At 32.2% G+C, this 14,382-nt stretch overlaps 1 long non-coding RNA gene across 5 annotated transcripts in view; it reads right to left on the bottom strand.

The window, feature by feature from the left end:
• Nucleotides 1-13,520, bottom strand: part of LOC143647965 (uncharacterized) — a 149,845-nt gene extending 136,325 nt beyond the window's left edge. For 3 of the 5 annotated variants that reach the window (XR_013158284.1, XR_013158287.1, XR_013158285.1), the window contains exon 1: nt 12,375-12,464. This is a non-coding gene — a long non-coding RNA (uncharacterized LOC143647965). Of the gene's footprint in view, nt 1-12,374; nt 12,465-13,452 lie in introns of those variants that run through there. The other 2 variants (XR_013158286.1, XR_013158288.1) reach the window with 2 other exon arrangements.
• Nucleotides 13,521-14,382: the final 862 nt, after the last annotated feature.

Genomic DNA, 14,382 nt, shown 5'->3' with positions numbered 1-14,382 from the left:
TAAAATCAAGTCAAGAATTGCTAAATAATGGTCCTGTTTAAAACCATTTTTGAGTCCTTTGTTCAGTTCTGTTAAATTTTACGTTTATTTTCTGTGTCCTATACTGATATCCACCATTCTGCTTAATACCAAAATATTACTTCTCAATTCTTCAACTGCATCAGCTGTGCTCTTTTTTTTTTTTGACCTTTTCATTACCTAGCATTTATCAATGACATGGTGTTATCCTATTTTTACTCCTATTATCCCTTTTATGTTGGTGATCTATACAAAATAGTTCCAAGTAAATGAGCTCTGCTAATGCCTCTGGAAAATGCTCCTCGTAAAACTGCAACTTGCTAATAAAACACAGTGGATTTGATAACCCTGTATGCTTCAAGACAAGACAAAAATGTGAGCTGAATATTTTGGGCATTTTTTCTCTATTCTCTATTCTTCAAATATCCTCTCTTCACTAGTTATTTCCTTTCTCCTTAAATTCCTCCTAACCCCCTCCCCTCCACCCACACAAGGAAACTGTGAACCTGCTATTGCAACCAGGTTAAAAAATCTATTTGCTAGTTATTCTCTGAGGTGTTTGTATGCAAGGAATTTAGCTAAGTAATAGCGCACTGACCAACAACCTGGAAGTGGGATGGTGGTGAAAATAAAAATGGATAAAATGGAGCCATTAGCATGCTCAATGTCTGCCTACTAGGTAGGAAATTATATCCCCAGCTATAGCACAAAGATTTCCCATAGAAAATAGCATAAGCCACCAGAGCGCTATGAATATTGTGCAATAGAAGTTGCTCTAATTTATCTTTTAAAAATTACATTTAAGCACAATCTTAGGATTTTGACTCTTAAGTATCTTATATACAAAGATAATTGCTGCCATTTTAGTAACTAAAGAAAATAATGTTTTCCCCTTTTATTTGTGCTCAAAACTATCAAGAAAGGAGAGCTGATGTAGAGCAAATAGGAGGATATATTTCCTTCTGCCTAGAATATTATTTAGAGAGGAGAAAGCAAAGTTATTTATAGTGAAATCACTGTTTTTGTTTGTTTTAAGAACAGAAGAGTCTTTTGGTTATCATATGTAATATTAGGTCAATTATGATGTACTATTACTGATTTTACGAAAAGGAAGCAGAAATATTTCCTTTTTTAGTCATTTAACTAAATTACCGAAGAAGATATGATATTTTTAACTCAATTTCAGCTCTATATCTGTACAATTTAGACAACAGCTTCTAAATTCAGTTCTATTATATGGTGAGCTCTTACATAACCAACATTTACATATATATCCACAAATATAATAACATGGATATAAATATAATATTTCGTGGAATGGCTATAAAATATGAGCTTTTGCATAATGCATTAGTTATTTTTAAAGTGTTGTAGTCATATTGCATAATTAATATTTTAAATAACTAATGTTGCAGATTTCATTTTATTTACATATTAGTCTGAACAAAGCTCATTTTAAACTAAAGTTTAATTAAAGTAACTTTTACTACACCATTTATATCACTTTCCTGCAGAATGCTCAGATAGCTTGTATTGAATGTGTTGAAGCAAATTACCAAAACTAGTAAAACAAATAACTACATATATTCTAAGTAGCACATTATGTTCTCAGTTATAAGAAACACATGCATTAATTTTAATTACTTTAATATAAATAATGTCAAGTAAGTCTTTTCAGTGAAATATGAAGCTACAAATTTGAATTAAAAACTGAATTAATAATTTTAAGAATCAATCATTTACTTTTAATCCTTGTTCTACTTGCAGCACAAAATGCTATTACCTAAGCAGAGAATAAAACCATATTTCCATTCAAATAATTTGGGTAGTTTAATAGTTCAATGATTGTTTCATTATACTTCAATTACATTGATTTAATTTCTCACTTTACCTTATGCCTATAGCTACATAAAATAACTTATCTTTCAGAATATTTGTAAAATCTTGAAAAGATGTGCAATAGTTGTCTTCACATATAATTTACTCTATTGGTGTTCTACCTTTTGAAATGTAATCAGACTTATTTCATGGTCCAGCATATATTCTATCTTGATGAATGATCCAAACGTTGTTTTGGTATAATATTCTATTGACATCAATTAGAGTAGGAATTGGATAAGTTGGTTACTGAATTGTTTTGATATTCTATAACTTCAATGATTTTATTTGTCTACTGTCATAACAATTTTTGAAAAAGAACATTAATATAGTCAATGTAATGGTGTATATTTCTAAAATTTAAGATTTTAGAAAAATTTACAAAATTTTAGAAAATTAATATATATGTATACAAATATCTGTATATGTATTTCAGAAAGTTAGCATTTGTGTTTGTGTATACAGTAACTATACATATATAGATTTCATTCACTTCATCTCTGTCATGTTTTAGATTAAGCTTGAATCTGGGGAATTTATATATTTTTCCCAAAATCAAAAAAATAATTTAATGATAAAACCAAGATTTTCTAAAAACCATTCCTTCATGTAGCCCTTAAGATAAGCATCCATATTTCATGTATTGTATATTTGTATATAATTATATATAACTCAATGGTTATATTCATGCATAGTTTATACTTAATATATCAGTATTTGAATATATTCACATAAGTATATGTTTAATAGGTATTAACCTTGTTCATTTTATATACTATCCCTTTCACATATACTTGAAATGTGCGTGTATATATAGATTGTCCAGAGGTTATGCATTTCTACTCTACACATAATAGAATAGAAAGTGGCGTTGAAATCATAAAACAATGAATCTATTTTTAAATTAATATTTTGATATTAGGTATATCAAAATATTAATATATGATGATGATAAAAATATATGATGATATATTCTCTGGATTTCAGAGCCTCATTTAGATCATGATGGAATTGAAACAGGTGATTGTTTCATTTTGTTTGTTTACTTCAATTTTAAAAGTCATAGTGTAGGAATGGTTAGTATGGGTTAAAGCTTGGCATAAACACTTGATATGAATTAACTCATTTAGTCCTTATGGAATCGTTATGCAGTGATCATCACTATTATTTTCATTTTACAAGTGAAGAACATGAACACAGAGTGATTAGGTAGCTTCACCAAAATCACATGCTGTGTAAGAAGCCAAAGTGGAAATGAACACAAGCACATGTTCCACCAAAGCTAAGCACTTAACCACACATGATATTGCATTAAAAATTTGGGTTATATTTAAGCTAAAAAATTTACAAAGACTTTTTGAATGTATTAGATACTTAAATCAAACTTTGAGATTTCAAATACTTTTATGTAATTCCTCAAATGCCTCTAGAAATGTGAGCAAGTTGTTATTCTTGTTGCCAGACTAATAGTCTTGTTACCATAGCTGTTTATAATGCAATAGCAGAGAGGATAAAAAATTTAGATTTTGTCAATAGACAATATTTTAATATGAATAACATAATAAACTTAACAGATATACTAAATAAAACTTCTTTATTTTTAATTTTATTCAATTAAGCTAAATATTAAAAAATAATTAGACATAGTTATAAACTGTGTATATATTTGATTTGTTACAGTTATTTAATTTTATCTTATAAGCCCTTAGAATTCATTTTTTTTTCTTTTGAGTCAAGGTCAAAATTTAGTTATTATGGGAATGCAAATGTAGCTCAGTGTTTATTATATCCTGTACCTCAAAAAGTTTTTCCTATTTAATATACTATTATATAAGACTATTTAGAAGGAATCTCTAAATCAATTTTGCAATTCATCCAGGAAAACAAATTATTTTTTCACAGCAATGCTCAGATTGCCATATTTTCCTTTACACTACTCCTACCATTTGGGACATTTGAAGGTTCTATCTTGACCTCCATTCACAGCTTTCTCCCTCTCTTTTTCTCTGTGCATGTGTGTATATAGGTTTGTACGTGTGTGTGTGTGTATAGGTTTGTGTGTGTGTGTGTGTGTGTATGTGCTGTTTTAGATAGTAATAATTATTTACTATTTTTGAAAGATGAATTTCATTGATTGCATCTGAAATATATAAACTTTGGCATTTTAACTTCAAATTACTTATGTGGCCAGGTTTTAAAGTCATATGATATCTTAATTCATAGAGGAATAGACAGCAAGAAAATAGAGTATATTAAGGTAGTCACCCAATTTTAGAGTATAAAACAGAATAGGGAATTGAAGATAAGTGAGCAAACAAAGCCAAGCAAAACAAATGAAGGAAAAACCCACAACGTATAGGAAGGTGGCAGTGGTGGTGTGGATGGTAAATGCTAGAAAAAAACAAAAATTGCCAGAAGAAAAATTTACCATGATCATTCAAGGAAGGTTTGTATTAGAACATTGAATCTCTCAGGGGGACCTGAGCTTAGAGCTTGGAGGCAAGGAAAGCAGCCCAGATAGACTATGATTCTTTAATACATTGCTGGAGGACTCAAATCTCTTAAAATGTGATGAGATGATAAAAAAATAAGACTGCTGGAATGCAGGAAATGCTTTTGAAAACCTTTAGGTTGAACAGTCTGTTTTAAAATTTTACCCAGTAGGGCTCTTTAATCTCTAGGGTGATTGTAGAATGTGTTTTATGTCAACTATGCACCATCATTAGGAATTTCCATTAAATTTAGGAGTTCCAGATAACAAGTGAAGAAAAATACCAAGCTCAAAAATTTCAAAGGGAATTTCATGGGCTTCCTTTCCATTAAAGCAGTGGTACAGATAGGTTTTACGGTTATGGTGTTGGATGGAGACTTGTTTTTCAGGAGCCAGAGAGGGTGCCACGAAGGGTTATGCTCCCTCAATGTATCAAAACCTGTTACATATGGTTCTTTTCATCAAGTTCTGATTAAACTATGGCCTTAATTTATATCTGGATTCATTATACTTAAGTTCATAATTTCAAAATAAACTTTGGTCACTTAAAAATGTTCCCATTTCCTTTCTTTCCTAATTGTTGATCTATGACAATTTGTAAAGATCCTTTTTTTTTTTACTTTTTCTTTATCATTTGACTGTTGACTTATATTATGGCTGGTTAGGCAGATGAGGTGAAATGGCTCCCAAACTGTGCAGAAACTGGGGAAAAGCAGTCTCATTTAATGAGCTTTCGATGTGTAGTCACAGTAGCCTTAAGTGGTATAGAGCTATCAGGTTCAGGAAAACACTGAATTCAGTTTATTTCACCACACTGAAAGGAAGTAAATGTTAGTATGGTGTATCCTACTGTATGGAGAAAATAGGGAAATTAGTTCTGACAGCAACCTAGGAAGAGCTGGAAAAAGGAAATTTAAAAAAATCATCAAAGGTGGACATATTTAACATATCTTTTTATTTTGACCTCCTGCCATTGGAAGAAAACAAATCAAGACTACCAGTTGTTTATTTTGTTCTAATTTCTTGTTTATGTTAATTTTTATAAATTTCTTGCCACAGTTATGCCTAGGAAGCATGGTTTACTTTGAATTTAAATTCTATTAACTATTAAGTAATTCAGAAAATTAATTTCTTCCTAATTAAATCCATACTACATAATAGTTTAATTAAGTTCATCTTGATTAGATGTGTTGAAATGTAAAATTATATGGAGGAAAACCTATTTTGCAAAAAAATATTTATGACTTGTGAAAAACAAGCACATTTTCATTTCTAAAGATAGCAAAATATTTAGAAATTTTTACCTGAGTTATCTGTGGATTCTTCAAATTCAGGCAAAGAACATTCCTTCATCTTCTTTAATGAGAAAAGTGACACTGCTAGGAATTAATCTAGCTGAAAATTAACTAATTAACAACTGCCTTTACAAACATGTGAGACTTTGTCACTCTGATTTTGGCAAATGTCTTCCTTTTGGAGCTCTCCCAATTTTTTCAGCATGATTTAGTGCTAATCGATTTTACACAGTTATCTAAGAAAATATTCGGTTTGTATGTATGTATGTGTGTATGTGCATGTGTCTTCTAGTATGTGAAATGGAAAGAAAATAAGAAAAAGTCCTTTCATTACCTGAGAATACCCAGAGTTAATGGACATATCAACAACTGCTTCTAACAGATTGAGACTCTATCTGGCCTTGAGATTCAAATCAGGCCATCATCTTGTTATTTTTGAAAGAAATCCAAGAATATTTCACTTTTCCAGGATTTATGGTGCTGCAATTGAATATTTTGAGAACTCTGAATTTCATATACTTCTGACATCATTTTCTGTTAACCTCTTGCCACACTTGATTCTTTCCACATATTTCTGATTTTATATAAGAAAAAAGGAACTAGCATAGCTTATGTGACATTTATAAAATCTGCATTTAAATTCAGCGCTAAGAACTAATTGTCCAAATATTTCTTAACCATGTGATCTGGAAGATATGGATGAAACTTGGTACTCAGCCTAGTTCCTAAATCAATGGATGATGGGAAGTCTTTCTCAAAAGAATATCTTAAAAAGGTCATGAATTAGGTGGACATGTTTTTAAACCAAGTACAAACACTCATATTGAGGTGGCAAGTTATTGCATTTCCATGAACACCTTGTTTTTCTCAAGTGAAATGGTGGTGGTCATGCATTAATAACCACAGGATTTTAAGATTTCATAAGGTACATGAATGGAAATTAATTAATTACTGTAAATATTATTCGCCTTCCTTCATTAAATTTCCAGGATGTTGAGTTCCAAATTTTATAGTTGTGATAGAACTTGATGACATTTTTCTGATATAATAAAAAGCAACATCAACACTCTTTTTTTGGGGGGGGGTGCACGGTCCAGGAATCAAACCCAAGTCTCCTGTATAAAAGGCAAGCATTCTACCACTGTATCATTTTTTAAAAAGTTTTTCCTGCTTTTTCCATGAGTATCTGTATTTGAAATGGTAAACTAGTACCTTATGAACTTAATTACTTTTATGAAGCTGAAAATGTCTTTAAGTTCCCCAGTAGCTGTGGTTTTGTAAAATCTTAGAAGGTAGCTTTTTCTTATGCAGTAATTTTTTTCCATGCAAAATTATGCTTCTTTCTAAAGCAGCAGCAGAAAATCTCATTTTCAAAATGGTTATTTAGTACACAATACATATGTTTTATCAGTATCAGTTTTTTATGGATAGACTCAAACCCTCCACAAAGACATGTTCATGTCCTAGACCCCTATCTTGTGGATGTGGACTCATTTGTAGATTTACTAAAATGAGATCAAACTGAGTCATGGTGGGGCCTTAATCCAATATGACTAGAGTCCTAATAAACAAAGGGAATTGGGACATCATAGGAGGAGTGAGGAGGGGACGGAAGGAGACAGATGGCCATGTGTAACATGCAGAGATTGAGCTATGGATAGCTAGACCAACACACTCCAGACTTCAGAAGAGGCAAAATTCTGCTGACACCTTGGCTTTGGACTACCAGTTTCTAAAACCTTTTGAGACAATACATTTCTTACTGTTTAAGCCAGACAGTCTGTGGTATTTGTTACAGCAGCCCAGGCAAACTGAGACACAAGTTCAGGCTAATTTTTGCATCATTTTCTTTAAATCCCTATCCACGAATTCAAAGTACATAATGATATATATTGTTTCCTCTACATGAATCATACTTTCCTAAAGAATTCTAGAAAGAGCATAGCTATTTATGGAGCAATAAATATAGCCACATTTTCCCTTTTTTACCAAACACAAAATCTACCTAATTAATATACTCCCTGAAGGGCCAAGAAAATATATCCTCTAATTCTACTTGGAAGAGTTTTGAGTCACTCTATCTCTGAGAGATGTTGCACACTGTCAATAAATTAAAATTCTGTAGTAATTCTTCTTTTTTTTGCTTGGGCAGGCACAGGGAAACAAACCCGGTTCTCTGGCATGGCAGGCGATCCAGAGTAATTCTTAATGATTTCCCTCTCATTATTACCTCTACCCCCAATTTAAGTCCCATCATCCTATATATTGTTGTTGCTGCTGCTGCTTATAAGTATTGTTTGGAAGTACCAGATTTAAAAATATACATATCTACATGTCAGAGTTGAGTTATTTAAATAAATTTCAGAAGCCACAAGAATAATTCCTGATATTTGTGTGGGAAGATGTCCTAACTGGTATTGAATAAGGATGCCATATTTTATTATTTAATACAATAGCTCTCCCTGGATTTTGTGATACTTAACTAATGGTTGACACAAATTCAGACAAATTTTATATTGTGTTTTAACCAAGTCATAGAATAAAACCATATTATAAAATTATAAAAGCATTTTCCTAAATCTAGTTATAAAATGATACACTTGTTTACACATTTATCATGTTTAAAATTCCAACAGTTTTCAACATACCTTTGTGCATTATCTAATGAAGATTATTTAGGTTAAAAATGACCATGGAAATCCATTAAAAACATAGGTGATTTATTTCAGAGCCACTTTATTCCTTTTGCTGAAATTTAGCATAATATGTAGATATTATGTCTCAATAGTTCTGAAAAATTGATTTATTTTCTTTTCTTACTATTAAATCTTTACATTTTTAAGTCAAATACTTAAATGTCAGTAATTCGTTTTTTTTATGTTAGTAATTAGTTTTACTCATTTGTAAGTTATTTCAACTACTCCCCCAAAAGAGACAAATTATTAAGAAATATTTGTTATTATGAAACAATTTTGACCTGCTCTTACACATTACAAATACAATTTGCTTTTTTGTTCTTTAGCTTAAACTATATGCCAGCTATTTTTCTGGCAAGATTTTTATGATAGATTGCATAAAGATTTAAAATATTAATGATTCTAAGATTGTCTCAAAGATTTAATAAAACATGTTGTAGATTTAATAAAACATGTACAAAGAAATAAGTTGAAAGTCCATTTAAAATAAAAATATTCATCTTAAAAGGATGGATGTTTACATAATGATAATTGCTAAACACTCAATATATTTCCTTGCAAATTGATTTAAATCTACAAAGCACTGAAACATGTCATTAACAATTATTTCAAATTAATATCCCTGAAGAGATATCTATAAATTGCTAAAGGAATTCATGTTGCCTGTACTTGAAATGGGTAGCATTAGTAAACCCTTTCTGAACTAATTACTGTTAGCCTACATGGCTATAAATTGAATAATGTGAAAGAATACTCCATATTCTATATATTAACATAGCATTTTAGAGTTGTTTTTGAATTAGAATTTTCAAAAATGTTTTTTATTTTGAAACATGGAAAAAATACCAGGAGACGTACACGTAGATTATTCAAAATTACATCAATAAAATGATTCAGTTAATGACATATATGAGATACAAAAAAGAAACAAAATTATCCAATTCCTAAGGTTTAATTTATTGATCTAAACCAGTAGTCAGCAAACTTTTCTCTCTAAAAGGTCAGATGGCAATGCCATAGGTTCTCTGTACAGCTACTCAGCTCTGCTTCTGTAGCAAAAAGCAGCTATAGGCAATATATGAATGAATGAATGTATCTGTGTTCTAATAAAATTTCATTTACACATAACTGCCCATGGTGGATTGCCTCTCCCAAGCTATGTAGCAATTCCAAGCTCACAAATTTCAATTGAAACACCTTTCTAGTTAAAAGTGTTTTGAACTGGACCCTTGATTAGAATTTATATACTCAGCCCAGCTATATGATGAGATAGATCATTCCATTCATAATATTAAAGGGCACAATTGTGAACTCTTTTTACGAATTGAGTTTTTATAACTTGGAGAAACCATTTTTTTTATTTTTAAGAAGAAATCAATTGTGGGTAAAGGGTACAGATATGTCATATTACATTATGATTAAGATATACTTTGAAATAACTATTTCTGTAGACCTTAAAATTTAATTCTATTAAGACTTGCATCATATATATAAAACATCAATCAACCAAAATACTTTGAGTTGTTATATATATAAATAAAATTATATATATACCTGCATATGTACATACAATTATCAAGGCACATATGTAAGTCTGCTAGTTAAATTTGGCACCAAAAAATATCTTTATACATATGTATGTTTGTACATTGTTCCAAATTAATTATGTACTTATTGCCTGTCAGGGCACATGATCCATATATAATATTTAAGTTAATAGGATGAATTTCTCTCTTCCTGGCAGAAAAATGTGAACTGTTCCCTGCATCTACACTTTTCAGGAGCAGCACAAAAGTAGACATAGTGCCTTCATTCCAATGAGTCATATTGGATTTCAACGTGGAACTTAAAAACCCCAGGCATGGTGCAATTTTCTGAATTATTCACACATAATCACTCCAGGGGATTACATTTAAGCATGATGGGAAAGTGCCTTAGCAGGCAGCCAGGAGGAGTCTTGCCTTTTAGTTGATACCCAGAATACATTAAAGATGATGGTAACATAACTCTTATGACCTAAATGTGTTAAATTTATCTATTCAGAAATGATGGAAGAGATGAAGATAATTTCACATGTCTCAGATAAGCATTCAATCATCATTTTCTCCACTTATTTGCTATTAGGGGAATATACATTTAAAAAGAAGAAAAAGAAGACTAATTCACTAAGTGGCATTGATGCTAAATAATACATGGTCAGTTAGAAATGTCCATCAAATGTATGGTTATCAGAAATAATGGCTTAAATAAATTGGATCTCATATTAATAATAGAAGAATATAAATATTACTGCTGTTAATACTCATGCTTTTTAAATGAAGTACATTCTGCTTTCAGAATCTAAAAGTTAAATGAGACAAAGGCAACCTTACCTCTAATAGAATCTGAAAATCATAACTAATTTAGGTGATTATATAAATAATTTGGTGAAATATAGAATCACATAAATAAAAATGCAAAGCAACTTTTAGATTCCAACGAGTATTTCATAAATGAACAGTGTTAGTCTTATTATAATTAACGTTTGAACTATTAAACATTTATATAATTTTATATATTGTTTTTATAAAGTTTATTCTCATTTGTAAACCCATCTTTGCAGTTCCATAATGTAACCAGCTTTCCCTATTCTCTGTATTACTGCCAAATATTCAGCAAAGTATAAGTTTATGATGATGGAGATGTGGAAAAACCTGGATGCAGGAATGAGCTTGGTATGAAAGGCAGTGAGTTTCTCAATTCACTGGGAAAAGGTAAGACTGACAGAAGAGTAAGCATGCAGGGGACAGATTTTAGAAGAATCTGTAAACCCTGTTAAGGTGGATTTTGATTCCAGTTATCATAGATGCCTATTAAAAGAGTTTTAAGAAGGATAATGGTAAAGTCGATTGTGATGATAAAGTATTTATGCCTTCTAGACTCTTATATCTCTTATATTCTGGAGCAAGTGGAAGGAAAAATTTGAGAGCATGGTATGGTACGCCATTACAACCTCTGGGATCTGTCCTGTAACTACTTGTTGAAGAGTGCTTTGGAAACTATTGCTCTTTTTCTTTCTTTGCTGTGTATGTATGTTATATTTTATACAATAAAAAAGTTAAAAAAAAAAGGATGCTGGTATAACATTTTAATATAAAAAAATGTCACCCTGGGAACTCTCTGGAGGCATAAATATATAGGATCTGAGAAATGGAAATGGAAAATTCTAGAATTGCTAATGGGTTGCCTAAGAGACTTCCCATGGTTCAACTAAAGCTACTTTTGCATCTTAAAGGCTAGAAACATGGCTCCTTCATCACAAAGTCTTTAGAAATAGTTCCTTATCTCCTTACTTTCTCATGAATCCATAAATTAAACCATGTAATCTGATATAATTTAGCATACAGTCCTTTTAAACTGAAGATGTATAACAAACATATCCTGTTTTTATTATTGCTGCTTTTTCTCTTTGGCTGTTTATGATCTGGACTCTGATTTCCCTATAATCTCTGTTTCTGCCCATCTGCTTGACACCAACAGTGTAACAATTAACTGTCCTTATTGTTATGCAAACCTGCCAAACATGTTTCCACACCAGGGCAATTGCACTTGTGTGCTTTTTCTTTTCTCCTTAGAATACCCTTCCCTGGGTAGTTACATGCCTCACTTCTTCACTCAAGTAGATGCCATCTCCTTTAAGAGCCTTCTGTGGCCAACCACACTGTCACACTGTAACTCCTTCATTTCTTCATGACTCATTATAGTACTTGCTGTTACCTCATACTTATTTTTAATATATACCCTCATTCAAGAACGCAGGCTGCATGAAAATAGTGACCTTTTCTACTTGTTAACTCTTTTATCCCTGAAATGAAGCATAGTACATGGTATGTACTCAATAGGTATATTTGAATAAGTAAATGATAAAAGTCTGGCAAGTTACCCTTAGGTCAACCTTCAACTTAGCCATTGTAAACTCAGCCATCAGAACCTATAGTGACTTATGTACTATCATACCTTGTGAACATACCTCCCCAGTTTTTGCAGCACTTAAGACACCTCTTCCTAGCATCCTCAGGTGCAGTTAGAAGTAACCCTGGATTCAAGAATTAGAACTGGGCATGTGTCATTTGTATTGTGAGTCATAAATTGTTTACACAGTTAACCCTTTCCTCCTCCTTCTCTTGTTCAACCTCATACAAACACACATCTCAAACATCTTGCTATTCATAAATATTCTTGTGATATGTTGCACAAACCAGACTTTACCCTCTACGGGCCATGTACAAATACTTGTTTACTGAATGGTGAGGGAATATTTGCTCCTCTGTCCATATGGTCATGACATACCCTTGTGACTAGTGACTAAAGAAAGACATTTATGAAACAGCTGCCCAGATTTAAGAACTGAAGCTCTGAAATAGAACCAAACTGCATAATCTGGAAACAAACCGCAAGACTATATTTTTATTACAGTTATCTAATGAACTGAAATAACTACATCAAAATAAGTCTCCTGTACTTAAAGCTATGCAGTTTTACTTTGTATCTGATTTTGAGTTACCCAAAAAAGGTCAGGTTTGTAAAATTGCTGATTAAATATTTTAAATCCCTATGGAAGAAAATAATAATTTCAATTACTGTCTCCACAGTAACAAAACAATATTAGGAAGAAATATTAGAAGAGATATTAGGAAGAAAATTGAGCCCAATCGATCTGTAAATAATCCTAAGTATATGTTTTGGTTTGCTAAAGCTGTCGGAATGTAATATACCAGAAATGGCTTGACTTTTATAGAGGAGATTTATTAAGTTAAAGGTCATGAAAATGTCCAAATTAAGGCATTAACAAGAAGATACCTTGATTCAGGAAAGGATGATCGTATCTGGGTTTTTTCTGTCATGTGGGAAGGCACCCGGTAACATCTACTGTCCTTGTCTTCTGGTTTCTGGTTTCAAACATTTCTCTCATTTTCTGGCATTTGTTATGGCATTTCCTTCTGCAATTCCAAACATCCATGTCCAGGTGTCTGCTGCTCTGTATTGGCTCTAGGTTCTCTTGCATAAAGAACTCCAGGAAAGGAGTAAGACTCACCTTGAATGGGTGTGGTCACATCTCCATTGAGACAATCTAACCAAGATGTCCTGCCCACAATTGTGTGGGTCACATCTCCATGGAAACAATCTAATCCAGAGGTTCCACCCAACAATGGGTCTGCTCCCACAAGATTGGATTAAAAGAGCGTGGCTTTTCTGGGACACAAAACATCTTCAAGCTAGTATATTCCATACTTTGGACACCAAAAAGACATGTCTTTTCTAAATGCAAAATACACTCATCCCATCACAATATCACAAAAGCCCTAAACCATTTCAGTAACAGTACAAGTACAATACAAATAAAAAATAGTATAAAGTCTCATCAAAATCAGCTACAGCTATAATCTGTCCTAAGGCAAAATTCTCCTCTGGCTGTAGACTTGTGAACAGATTATCTGCTGCCAATATACAAAGGAATGACAGCCATAGGATAAACATTTCCATTTCCAAAGGAAGAAATTGAAAGGAAAATAGGGCTCACTGGATCCAAACAGTTTTGAAAACCAACAGGGAAAACTCCATTAGATTTTAAGGTTTGAGATTATTTATAGAATGACATTTCATCCTCCGGGATTGAGAAAGCAACAGTCCCACCATTTCCAAGGGCTTATGCACTGGCTCCTCTCTCTCCAAACAGTGTAGTGAGGGTTTAAACATATCCAAGCATTGGGGGGACCACAGTGTTCTTTGGACTCTCTTCCATCTCTAGGGTATATGCTCAACCCCATTCAGAACAGTGGGGTGGCAGTCAGACTCTCCCCAGTGCCTGAGAGAGTGTATACCACAGTATATGAGGTCTGAGTGGGCAACCCCCTTCTTGAGCAATGAAGTGGAAGACCCACCCTCTGCTTCTGGGGCAAACTGACCCTCTCCACATGCACAGATAAATGTACTTTCCTTGTTCAAGATTTCCCAGCTCTAGACC

This window comes from Tamandua tetradactyla, chromosome 10 (genome assembly GCF_023851605.1).
Source record: "Tamandua tetradactyla isolate mTamTet1 chromosome 10, mTamTet1.pri, whole genome shotgun sequence".
Taxonomy (NCBI): Eukaryota; Metazoa; Chordata; class Mammalia; order Pilosa; family Myrmecophagidae; genus Tamandua; species Tamandua tetradactyla.
The sequence above is the reverse complement of the archived record's forward strand: the minus strand, read 5'-3'. Positions and strand labels throughout refer to the sequence as shown.